At 38.6% G+C, this 11,829-nt stretch overlaps 1 protein-coding gene and 1 pseudogene across 1 annotated transcript in view; both read left to right on the top strand.

The window, feature by feature from the left end:
* Positions 1-268: 268 nt before the first annotated feature.
* Positions 269-11,829, top strand: part of Coq8a (coenzyme Q8A) — a 57,984-nt gene continuing 46,423 nt past the window's right edge. Inside the window, exon 1 of the mRNA XM_047520160.1 lies at positions 269-293. The gene's annotated coding sequence lies outside the window, so the exon portion shown is untranslated. The remainder of the gene's footprint in view (positions 294-11,829) is intronic.
* LOC124961522 (60S ribosomal protein L22-like) lies at positions 2,355-2,745 on the top strand (annotated as a pseudogene).

The raw sequence follows: 11,829 nt of genomic DNA, 5'->3' as shown, positions 1-11,829 counted from the left end.
TGTTCACCAGCTTTTGGGAAACTCTGAACTCCATGAGACTTGGGGAGAACCTGGGTTATGAAAGAGGTACAAGACATGGTCCCAAATCATAAGGAGTGAGATCCCTGGAGAAAGGAGTCAGGAGTGCTTGCCAAGAAAACAAGTGAACAAACAGGTTTCAAAATCCTAAGCCAAAGTTGAAAATAAGGTCAAGGCATGGAACAGAGCCAGGAAAAGTCAGTATCACCTTCCAATTATTAGAACCCCATTTCACCTCTGAAGGAAAATGTTGAAAATATAAACTTCATATTAAGGTAAATGTTGATTTTATTTCTTTAAATACTAACATGGGTCACAACATATTAATTTTTAAAATGGTTTTATTAGTGCATTATAGTTATACATAATCATTGGGTTCATTTTGACATAATCATACATGCATGGAATTTTATTTGCTCTATTTCAGTTCCCAGTGCCTTCTCTTTCCCTCTCTCCCCACTCCTCTCAACAATCTAACACTTTTTAAAAGGAAAAAGTATTTACAATATATTATCACTTGCACAGTCTGAGATACCCTTAAGAATTCAAGTTAAAATCACAAAATCATTTTTAACACAAAAATCAATGAAAAATTATCAAAAGAGGTTTAGAGCTACAACTCATGGTAGAACACTTGCCTAATTCATGGGAGACTCTGGGTTCAATCCCCGGCACTGAAAAAAAAAAAAAAAAATGACATCAGTTCCTTGTCTTGGCAATTTTTACCAAAAGCTTTTAAGTGTGCAATTTTGTAAAAGCAGAAGTTACAACCCTCCCAGGAATTGAAGGTGTGTGCTCTTCTTCTCTAAGAGGACTCAGGTCTTGTGAATGTGTGTATGTGGGTGCATGCACATACATACAACATATGAACCCACAACACTCACCAAAATACTGCCTTCCTGCTATGGTTTAGATGTAGTTTGAGTGTGTTCCCTAGGATTTGTATGTTGGGAGCTTGGTCTCTACTGTGGCAGTGCTGAGAGCTGGTGGGACCTTTAAGAGGAGGGGTCTAATGGGAGGTCCTTAGGTCATTAGGGGAGCTGTCCTCAAAAGATATTAAGACAGCTCTCCTGGGACCTCTGGACTCTTATAAGCCCAACCCCTTGCTCCTCATCTTCCTGTTTCAATGTGATCTCTTTTTCCCACATGCACTGCTGCCATTAGGCCTTCACCAGAGAACAAACCAATGGGGCCACTAGATCTCAGACTTTTGGTCTCCAAAACTGACTAATATAATTTCCAATGCACTGGTTAGAATGTGTTTGTCAGTAAGAGAAAACACAAAGAGGCTTTATTGGTTCCCTAACACTTAAGTGTTAGGGAAGGCTTCTCATATGTTTTAATCAGGGCTCCAGCTCTATTCTCTTTGTGATTCTCTCTGCCTGTACTCTTTTGTGGGAGAGATTGCTATATGGCTGTGAACAGCAACTTGGGCTACAATGAGTCTAGGGAGAGAGAAGCTATTGCTTCCTGTAACCATTACACAGAAATCCTGAGCTCATTCTGATCAGACCATCCCAGGACTAATCACTGTGGGGGTGTCATGTACTGACTGTCTCAGGCTCAAACACCTTTCTCTCTGGCAAGAGGTTAAAATTGGTTTATACCCTGGTTGGGGAACATTTGTGTAGCTACCATTCAAACTGATGGTACCTACACAATGGGAAGGAGGAAAAGAGGTATTGGACATTCACAATGCTTACAGTTGTTTTGAAAATTGTGTTTTAAGAGTTACTTTCTAAGTATAAGGTACTTTGGGAGATATAAAGACATGTAGTTTGCCATATGTTAGATGTAAAAGACAAGTTGACAACTGCAATACACTATTAGGTATAATGTGGAAAAGGCATGCAAATGCTAAAACAAAGTCTTATAAAACTAAAGACAGATTGCTTCTGGTTGAGGTGATCAGAGAGGCATGATATAGTAAGTAATATTGGAATTATCTCTCAAAGAATGAGTGGGATTTTAATGATTGCAGGTGAGAAGGCAGGGCACAGGAGGCAAGGGAGTAGAAGGAGTAACACCCCAGAGGCAGGAAACCAAGGGAAAATTGGAAAGCTGTGTTCAGTGGCACATACCTGTACTATCAGGGACTAGGGAGACTGAGACAGGAGGATTGCAAGTTTGAGGCCATTCTCAGCAACTTAGACCCTGTCTGGAAAAAAGAAAAGAAAAGAAAAGAAAAAGGGCTGGGGCCAGACCTGGTGATGCAGGCCTGTAATTCCAGTAACTGGGAGGCTGAGACAGGAGGATTGCCAAGTTGGAGGCAAGGTAGTGAGATCCTGTCTCAAAATAATTAAATAAGGGCTACCCTTTCTGCCTCTGCTGCCACCATGGCACCCATGAAAAAGCTTGTGGTGAAGGGGAGCAAAAAAAAAAAAGAAGCAGGTTCTGAAGTTCACCCTTGGTTGCACCTACCCTGTAGAAGATGGAATCATGGACGCTGCCAATTTTGAGCAGTTTCTCCAAGAGAGAATCAAAGTGAATGGAAAAGCTGGGAATCTTAGTGGAGGGGTTGTGGCCATTGAAAGGAGCAAAAGCAAGATCACTGTAACATCTGAGGTGCCTTTTTCCAAAAGGTATTTGAAATATCTCACCAAAAAGTATTTGAAAAAGAATAATCTACGTGACTGGTTGCTCATAGTCACTGACAGCAAAGAGAGTTACAAATTATGTTACTTCCAGATTAACCAGGATGAAGAGGAGGAAGAAGATGAGGATTAAAATTCTTTCATCAGGAATATTTTGTATGAGTTCTTGAATAAAAATTGGGAACCAAAACAAAACAAAACAAAACAAAACAAAAAAGGGCTGATGGGGCTGGGGTTGTGGCTCAGTGGTAGAACGCCTGCCTAGCATGTGTGAAGCACTAGGTTTGATTCTCAGCACCACATAAAAAATAAATAAAGGTATTTAAAAAGGGGAGGGTTGAGGATGTAGTTCAGTGGTAAATTGCCCCTGGGTCAATCCCCAGTACCAAAAGAAACAAAACCAAGGGAGAATTGGAGGAAGGTGGCATCCCAGGTTAGTGGAAACACAAGTTCTAGAAGTTGTCACTGAGGGAAGAAATCTCAGGGTGTATATGATACCCAAGTAGCTAGAATGAACCAAGTCAGGGTGCAAGGTGATGGAGTCTTTATTTTTCCCCATAAAAACTGGCGTAGGCCTCCATTTGCCATTAGCAGAAAGCTCAGTATGTTCCTTCATGGGGCTCCTGCACCCCTTAATTGTTCCCAGATCCAAATTGTACACAGTCCAAAGTACAGAATGGGATCAGTCTGACTTTCACTTGAAGCAGAGGCCATTGGTCCTGTCAGTCTAGGGACTGACACAAATCCCCAGATCTCTGTGACTCCTCAGGCAGGATAATTCTACTTGTGTCAAATGTGTTCCTCATTAGTGGTGGTTCAGAGTCCTCATCTCAGAATTCTGCTCTTCAAATAAATTCCCAGTTCCCCCATCCACTGAGTCACTCACTAGCCATCTGGGTAACAGGTAGTTTGGATGTAGGACTTCTATCTTCTATCTTTTCCTGGGATCCACAGCACTAGGAGACAAGGAGAGCCCCTTCCATGAACAATACAACAACCCACCTTCCCTGCTGTAGACTTTTCCCTTTTTACCCTTTCCTGGCCCTTCACACACACTTGAATAGGTGAGAGCACCTATTCAAAATGCCTTACTATGCCAGGAGCTGTCTGATGCCTTTCTCATTGGCTCAGAGAAAGAAAAGAAAACCCCAAGTTCAACCAGAGTTACATTCTGCTCTTGAACTCATAGGTTCATGCCTCTTAATCTCTTCCAGAATCGCTTACTTCACCCAAGGGAGCCAGTCCTCCTGCGCTCTTTTATTACAAGTTCACATTGACGTTTAACCTCCTTGGATATTGGCAAAATCTGTGTCCTTGGTTCATCCTCACATATATGTTGAAGTTCTTTTCCTTGCAGTCACTCTAACTCTGCTTGAAGGGTTTTCTTGCCTACAGAAGGCTCTGGCCAAGTCTCACTCTGTTTTACACACATAGCAGCTCTCTTTCCTAAAATGTCGTGCCAACTTTGCTCTTGTAAACTTGGCTTTGAATATCACAAAAAAAAGTATGCAAGAGATGGACACAGAAGTGGGCTCAGCTCAAGGTTTCCAGCCTCAAGAATGTCTACTCCTTTTCTAGCTTGAAAATTTTAGGCCCAAATCTAGAAATTACTCTAAAACTTATGTTAAAGCAAACTTATGTTAAAGCATACTTTTTTAAAAAGTATCCCATGACTGTCTGAAGGAGAACAAAGTGAAACATGTATCCAACAACTGGGATGGCTTCCCTCACACCCTGTAGAATTGAAAGATGTGAGAATGAATCATAGGCTCTTTTCAATTCACTTGCTACTTCGTAATTCATGTCATATAACCAGTTATTTTCCCTTAACACAATCAACATAGAATCAGAACAGTTGCCTGCAGTGAGCAGATGGTGCTCCAAAAGACTGCCATAAAGGAACTTTTTTGGTGGCATAAAATTGTTCTTTCCTCCATCCCCCATGCTGGGGATAGAACCCAAGGCCTCATAAATGCAAGTGCTCTGCCACTGTGCTACATCACCAGCCCAACTACTGACCAACTGGTGTTGGTTGTGTGATATTTTCAATTATAAAAATGTATGAATTGTAGACTTAAGATCTGTGCATTTTACTGTATGTAAATTATATCTCAATGTAAACATAGGAACATTAAACCAATGATTATGACACATGTGGCTAATGTCCTTAGGCTACATCATGTTGAAAAGAAATTCCTTTTTTTTTTTTTTTTTTTTGGTGGCGGTGCTGGGGATTGAACCCAGGGCCTTGTGCATGTAAGGCAAGGCAAACACTCTACCAACTGAGCTATATCCCCAGCCTGAAAATAAATTATTCTGAAAGAGAAAAGCAATAGCTTCCTGAGAAGGCAGATGCATGCTCCATGCACAGGGTAAATAAACTGGGAGAGAAACCCAGGTCTTGCTAATGGGCTCAGCTGGTATGTTTCCAGTTGTGGGAGCTGAGCTTCTTCTGTAATGTGCTTAATCACTTCTAATTGTACAGTCAGCTAACTATAGTAATTAGTCTTGCCTTGGTTCAACAGGGTTGGGAATTCCTTTAAGTCATTCTTTTAAGGACAGGGTTGGATCTTCCCCAAGTTTGGTATCTTCTTCAGATTGTGGCATGTGTACTCCTGGGGTCCCCGAAATAATCTGTTGGTCTTGCATTTTCACCACAGAGTGTTTGGGGATGGGTGACTAATCTTGGAGCCAGTGAGACATGTGTCACAGGCCTGAGCACAGCAGGAGCACTTTGGGCTCTATCTTGGCACCCCTCTCAGTTCATCAACCCAGCTCCACTTAGGTCCAAATTAATCACATTTTGAAAATAAGATCATTCACTACAGCACTGTTTGTAACAGCAAAAGAATAGAAACAATTTGTCCGACAGGAGACTGGTTAAGTAAACTAGTGTCCATCTACATGGCACAACACTGAAAAAGATGACAAGGGCACTCTCTGTGTCCTGATTGGAAAGAACTTCAACTGGTATTGTTAAGTGAAGAACAGAGCACACGTATGGCCATTGCTATGAAATGAGTGTCAGTTTCTATTTCCTTGTACGTGTATAAGGACACTTTGAAAAAAGAGACAGTTATGTTTGTATGGGAAGGTGTGGGTGGGTGGGGCTCTAGAACTGAGGAGTGGATGGGAGACAGATGAAATTTAGGGGAGACTTTGCATTGCACACGTTTTAAAAATAGATTTTTGGGGGCTGGAGTTGTGGCTCAGGGGTAGAGCGCTTACCTGTCATGTGTGAGGTTCCAGGTTTGATTCTCAGCACCACGTGTAAATAAATAAAGTAAAGCCCATTGACAGCTTAAAATATATATATATATATATTTAAAAAATAGATTTTTTAATAATCAGTTGAATGTATTACCTAATGAAAGACTGAAATCAATTAAAATGTTCAAAAGTTTTTTTGTTTTTTTGTTTTTTTAAAGTAGGGGGTTAGGGAAATAGCTCAGTTGGTAGAGTGCTTGCCTCACAAGCACAAGGCCCTGGGTTCAATCCCCAGTACCGCAAAAAAAAAAAAAAAAAAAAAGAAACAGCGTTAGGAGAATGGGGAGAACCCCATGATCCCTTAATCTGGCATTGCTCAAACAGTGGTTTGTGAAGGTGTAATGGGAAATTCATGTATATTTAAAACAGTAATGGAAGCTGGGTATTTTGTTTGTTTGTTTGGTGCTGCAGATGGAACCCAGGGCCTCCTTTATGCTAGGCAAGCTCTCTATAGACCTCTAGTCCTAGAATCTTTTTGTGTGTGTGTTTTTGGTACTGGGAATTGAACCCAGAGGCTCTTCATCACTGAACACATCCCCAGTCTTTTTTTCTTTTTCTTTTGAGACAGGTTCTCATTAAGTTGCTTAGGGTATTGCTAAATTGCAGGGCTCTGACCTTGAACTCGTGATCCTTCTGCCTCGACCTCCTGAGTCTCTGGGATTACAGGTGTGGGCCACCATGCCTGGCTTAGAATCTGTTTTAATTCCTACTTTCTTATACTCAGCAAATAAAAGAGCTATTAAACAATTATCCTCTGATGACAGCCCCTGGGGTGTGGGCTGGACACACCAGGCAGCCTTGGAAAGCAGGTGTCCAGGTCATGACTCCATTGCTTAGCATCTTCCTGATTGGAAACAAATTCTCCTGTGCTAGTGGCTCTGATCACCGTGCAGTTGTAACTTGTTTTATTCCTAACTATGTGTTAAGCAATACCCCAAAGGGTCCAGGAATCAAAAGGAATACTGATTAGGTGATGTAGAACATGAAAATTATAAATTATAAATGAAACGCAGGAGTTTTCTCTAGATTTGAAGTTGTGATTTATCAACTTCTATGGAAAACCAAGCTGTTTTACTTTAGAATATAATGTTAAAGAGAAAATAATGCAAGCAGCATATAAAATTGAACTTACCAAGCAGTATGCACTAAGACTATACTTTGACTCATTTAGAAATAAAAGATGAAATTACTGAAGTAAGACTAGTTGACTTTAGGCACATACAATGTGAGAATCTCACATAACTCATATCTATGTATCAGTAACAAGATACTTGAAGTATGACAGCTAATGAATTAGATGAAGTTATGGAGAATATTGATCCTTTTAAAATGTAACTTTTTTTTTTATTATTGTACACAAATGGGATACATGTTGTTTCTCTATTTGTACATGGCATAAAGGCATACCATTTGTGTAATCATAAATTTACATAGGGTAATGTTATTTTTTTCCCTTCCCCCCACCCCTCCCACCCCTCTTTTCCCTCTATACAGTCCTTCCTTCCTCCATTCTTGCCCCCCTCCCTAAACCTAACTCTAAACCTAACACTAACTCTTCCCACCCCACATTATGTGTCCTCATCCACTTATTAGCGATATCATTCTTCCTTTGGTTTTTTGAGATTGGCGTATCTCACTTAGCATGATATTCTCCAGTTTCATCCATTTGCCTGCAAATGCCATAATTTTATCATTCTTTATGGCAGAGTAATATTCCATTGTGTATATATATATATATATATATATATATATATATATATATATACCACATTTTCTTTATCCATTCATCAATTGAAGGACATCTAGGTTGGTTCCACAATCTGGCTATTGTGAACTGAGCAGCTATGAACATTGATGTGGCTGTATCTCTGTAATATGCTGATTTTAAATCCTTTGGGTATAGGCCAAGGAGTGGGATAGCTGGGTCAAATGGTGGTTCCATTCCAAGTTTTCTAAGGAGTCTCCACACTGCTTTCCAGAGTGGCTGCACTAATTTGCAGCCCCACCAGCAATGTAAGAGTGTACCTTTCTCCCCACATCCTCGCCAACACCTGTTGTTGCTTGTATTCTTGATAATCGCCATTCTAATTGGGGTGAGATGGAATCTTAGGGTGGTTTTGATTTGCATTTCTCTTATTACTAGAGATGTTGAACATTTTTCCATATGTTTGTTGATTGCTTGTAGATCTTCTTCTGTGAAGTGTCTATTCATTTCCTTAGCCCATTTGTCGATTGGATTACTTGCATTCTTGGTGTAGAGTTTTTTGAGTTCTTTATAGATTCTGGAGATTAGTGCTCTATCTGAAGTATGATTAGCAAAGATTTTCTCCCACTCTGTAGGCTCTTTCTTCGCATTGCTGATAGTTTCCTTTGCTGAGAGAAAGCTTTTTAGTTTTAATCTGTCCCAGTTATTGATTCTTGTTTTTATTTCTTGTGCTATGGGAGTCCTGTTGAGGAAGTCTGGTCCTAAGCCGACATGTTGAAGCTCTGGACCTACTTTTTCTTCTATAAGATGCAAGGTCTCTGGTCTGATTCCGAGATCCTTAATCCATTTTGAGTTTAGTTTCATGCATGGTGAGAGATATGAGTTTAGTTTCATTCTGTTGCATATGGATTTCCAATTCTCCCAGCACCATTTGTTGAAGAGGCTATCTTTTCTCCATTGCATATTTTTGGAACCTTTGTCTAGTATGAGAAAATTGTATTTATTTGGGTTTGTGTCCGTGTCCTCTATTCTGTACCATTGATCCACCTTTCTATTTTGGTACCAATACCATGTCGTTTTTGTTACTATTGCTTTGTAGTAGAGTTGAAGATCTGGTATTGCGATACCCCCTGCTTCACTCTTTCTGCCAAGGATTGCTTTAGCTATTCTAAGTTTTTTATTCTTCCAGATGAATTTCATAATTTCTTGTTCTATTTCTGTAAGGTACATCATTGGGATTTTAATTGGAATTGCATTGAATCTGTATAGCACTTTTGGTAGTATGGCCATTTTGACAATATTAATTCTTCCAAGAACATGGGAGATCTTTCCATCTTCTAAGGTTTTCTTTAATTTCTTTCTTTAGTGTTCTGTAGTTCTCATTGTAGAGGTCTTTCACCTCTTTTGTGAGATTGATTCCCAAGTATTTTATTTTTTTGAAGCTATTGTGAATGGGGTAGTTTTCCTAATTTCTCTTTCTGAAGATTCATCGCTTATGTATAGAAATGCCTTAGATTTATGTGCATTGATCTTATATCCCGCTACTTTACTGAATTCACTTATGAGATCTAACAGTTTTCTGGTGGAATTTCCTGGTTCCTCTAAGTATACAATCATATCATCAGCAAATAGGGATAGTTTGAGTTCTTCTTTTCCTATTCGTATCCCTTTAATTTCTTTGGTCTGTCTAATTGCTCTGGCTAGAGTTTCAAGGACGATATTGAATAGAAGTGGTGAAAGAGGGCATCTCTGCCTTGTTCCAGTTTTTAGAGGGAATGCTTTCAGTTTTTCACCATTTAGAATAATATTAGCCATGGGCTTAGCGTAGATGGCCTTTACAATGTTAAGGAATGTTCCCACTATCCCTATTTTTTCTAGTGTTTTGAGCATGAAGGGATGCTGTATTTTATCAAATGCTTTTTCTGCATCTATCGAAATAATCATGTGATTCTTGACTTTAAGTCTATTGATATGGTGAATGACATTTATTGATTTCCTGATGTTGAACCAACCTTGCATCCCTGGGATGAAACCCACTTGATCATGGTGCACTATCTTTTTAATATGTTTTTGTATGTGATTTGCTAAAATTTTGTTGAGAATTTTTGCGTCGATGTTCATTAAGGATATTGGTCTGAAAGTTTCTTTCCTCGATGTGTCTCTGTCTGGTTTAGGTATCAGGGTGATATTGGCTTCATAGAATGAGTTTGGGAGGGTTCCCTCCTCTTCTATTTTATGGAATACTTTGAGAAGTATTGGAATGAGCTCTTCCTTAAAGGTTTTGTAGAACTCTGCTGAGAACCCATCTGGTCCCGGACTTTTCTTTGTTGGTAGGCTTTTGATGACTTCTTCTATTTCATTACTTGAAATTGGTCTATTTAAATTGTGTATGTCCTCCTCGTTCAGTTTAGGCAATTCATATGTCTCTAGAAACCTGTTGATGTCTTCGAAATTTCTATTTTGTTGGTGTATAGATTTTCAAAATAGCTTCTAATTATGTTTTGTATTTCAGTCGTGTCTGTTGTGATATTTCCTTGTTCATTCCGAATTTTAGTGATTTGGGTTTTCTCTTATCTTCTCTTTGTTAGTGTGGCTAAAGGTTTATCAATTTTGTTTATTTTTTCGAAGAACCAACTATTTATTTTGTCAATTTTTTGTATTGTTTCTTTTGTTTCAATTTCGTTGATTTCAGCTCTGAGTTTGACTATTTCCTGTCTTCTACTACTTTTGGTGTTGGTCTGTTCTTCTTTTTCTAGGGCTTTGAGCTGTAGTGTTAGGTCATTTATTTTTTGAGTTTTACTTCTTTTATTAAATGCGCTCCATGAAATAAATCTTCCTCTAAGTACTGCTTTCATAGTGTCCCAGAGATTTTGATATGATGTTTCTTTGTTCTCGTTTACCTCTAAGAATTTTTTAATTTCCTTCCTAATATCTTCTGTTATCCATTCACCATATAATAGCATATTGTTTAATCTCCAGGTGTTGGAGTAGTTTCTGTTTTTTACTCTTTCATTAATTTGTAACTTCAATCCATTATGATCTGATAGAATACAAGGTAGTGTCTCTATCTTCTTGTATTTGCTGACATTAGCTTTGTGGCATAATATATGGTCTATTTTAGAGAAGGATCCATGTGCTGCTGAGAAGAAAGTGTATTCGCTCTTGGATGGTATATTCTATAAATGTCTGTTAAGTCTAAATTGTTGATTGTGTTATTGAGATCAATGCTTTCTTTGTTCAATTTTTGTTTGGAAGATCTGTCCAGTGGTGAGAGAGGCGTGTTAAAATCACCTAGTATTATTGTGTTATGGTCTATTTGGTTTCTAAAATTGAGAAGGATTTGTTTAACATACATGGATGAGCCACTGTTTGGGGCATAGATGTTTATGATTGTTATATCTTGCTGATTTATGCTTCCCTTAAGCAGTATGAAATGTCCTTCTTTATCCCTTCTGACTAACATTGGCTTGAAGTCCACATTATCTGAAATGAGGATGGATACTCCAGCTTTTTTGCTGAGTCCATGTGCATGGTATGTTTTTCCCCATCCTTTCACCTTTAGTCTATGGGTATCTCTTTCTATGAGGTGAGTCTCTTGCAGGCAACATATTGTTGGATCTTTCTTTTTAATCCAATCCGCCAGTCTATGTCTTTTGATTGATGAATTCAGGCCATTAACATTCAGGGTTATTATTGAGATATGATTTGTATTCCCGGTCATTTGGTTCATATTTAAAATTTTATTTATTTATTTATTTATTTTTTGACACATCTTGGTTCCTCCTTTATTTGACAGTTCCTTTAGGATAATTCCTCCCTTTGCTGATTTGCTTCTTTGTTTTTTATTTCTTCCTCATGAAATATTTTGCCGAGAATGTTCTGTAATACTGGCTTTCTTTTTGTAAATTCTTTTAGCTTTTGTTTATCATGGAAAGATTTTATTTCATCATCAAATTTGAAGGTAAGCTTTGCTGGGTATAAGATTCTTGGTTGGCATCCATTTTCTTTCAGAACTTCAAAAATGTTGTTCCAGGCCCTTCTAGCTTTTAGGGTCTGGATTGAAAAATCTGCTGTTATCCGTATTGGTTTCCCCCTGAATGTAATTTGGTTCTTTTCTCTCACAGCCTTTAAAATTCTGTCTTTATTTTGTATGTTAGGTATTTTCATTATAATGTGCCTTGGTGTGGGTCTGTTGTAATTTTGTGTATTTGGAGTCCTATAAGCCTCTTGAACTTGATTTTCCAT

The sequence above is a fragment of the Sciurus carolinensis genome, chromosome 12 (assembly GCF_902686445.1).
Source record: "Sciurus carolinensis chromosome 12, mSciCar1.2, whole genome shotgun sequence".
In the NCBI taxonomy this organism is placed as follows: domain Eukaryota; kingdom Metazoa; phylum Chordata; class Mammalia; order Rodentia; family Sciuridae; genus Sciurus; species Sciurus carolinensis.
Note: the sequence above shows the minus strand (reverse complement) of the source record. Positions and strands in the feature narration are given on the sequence as shown.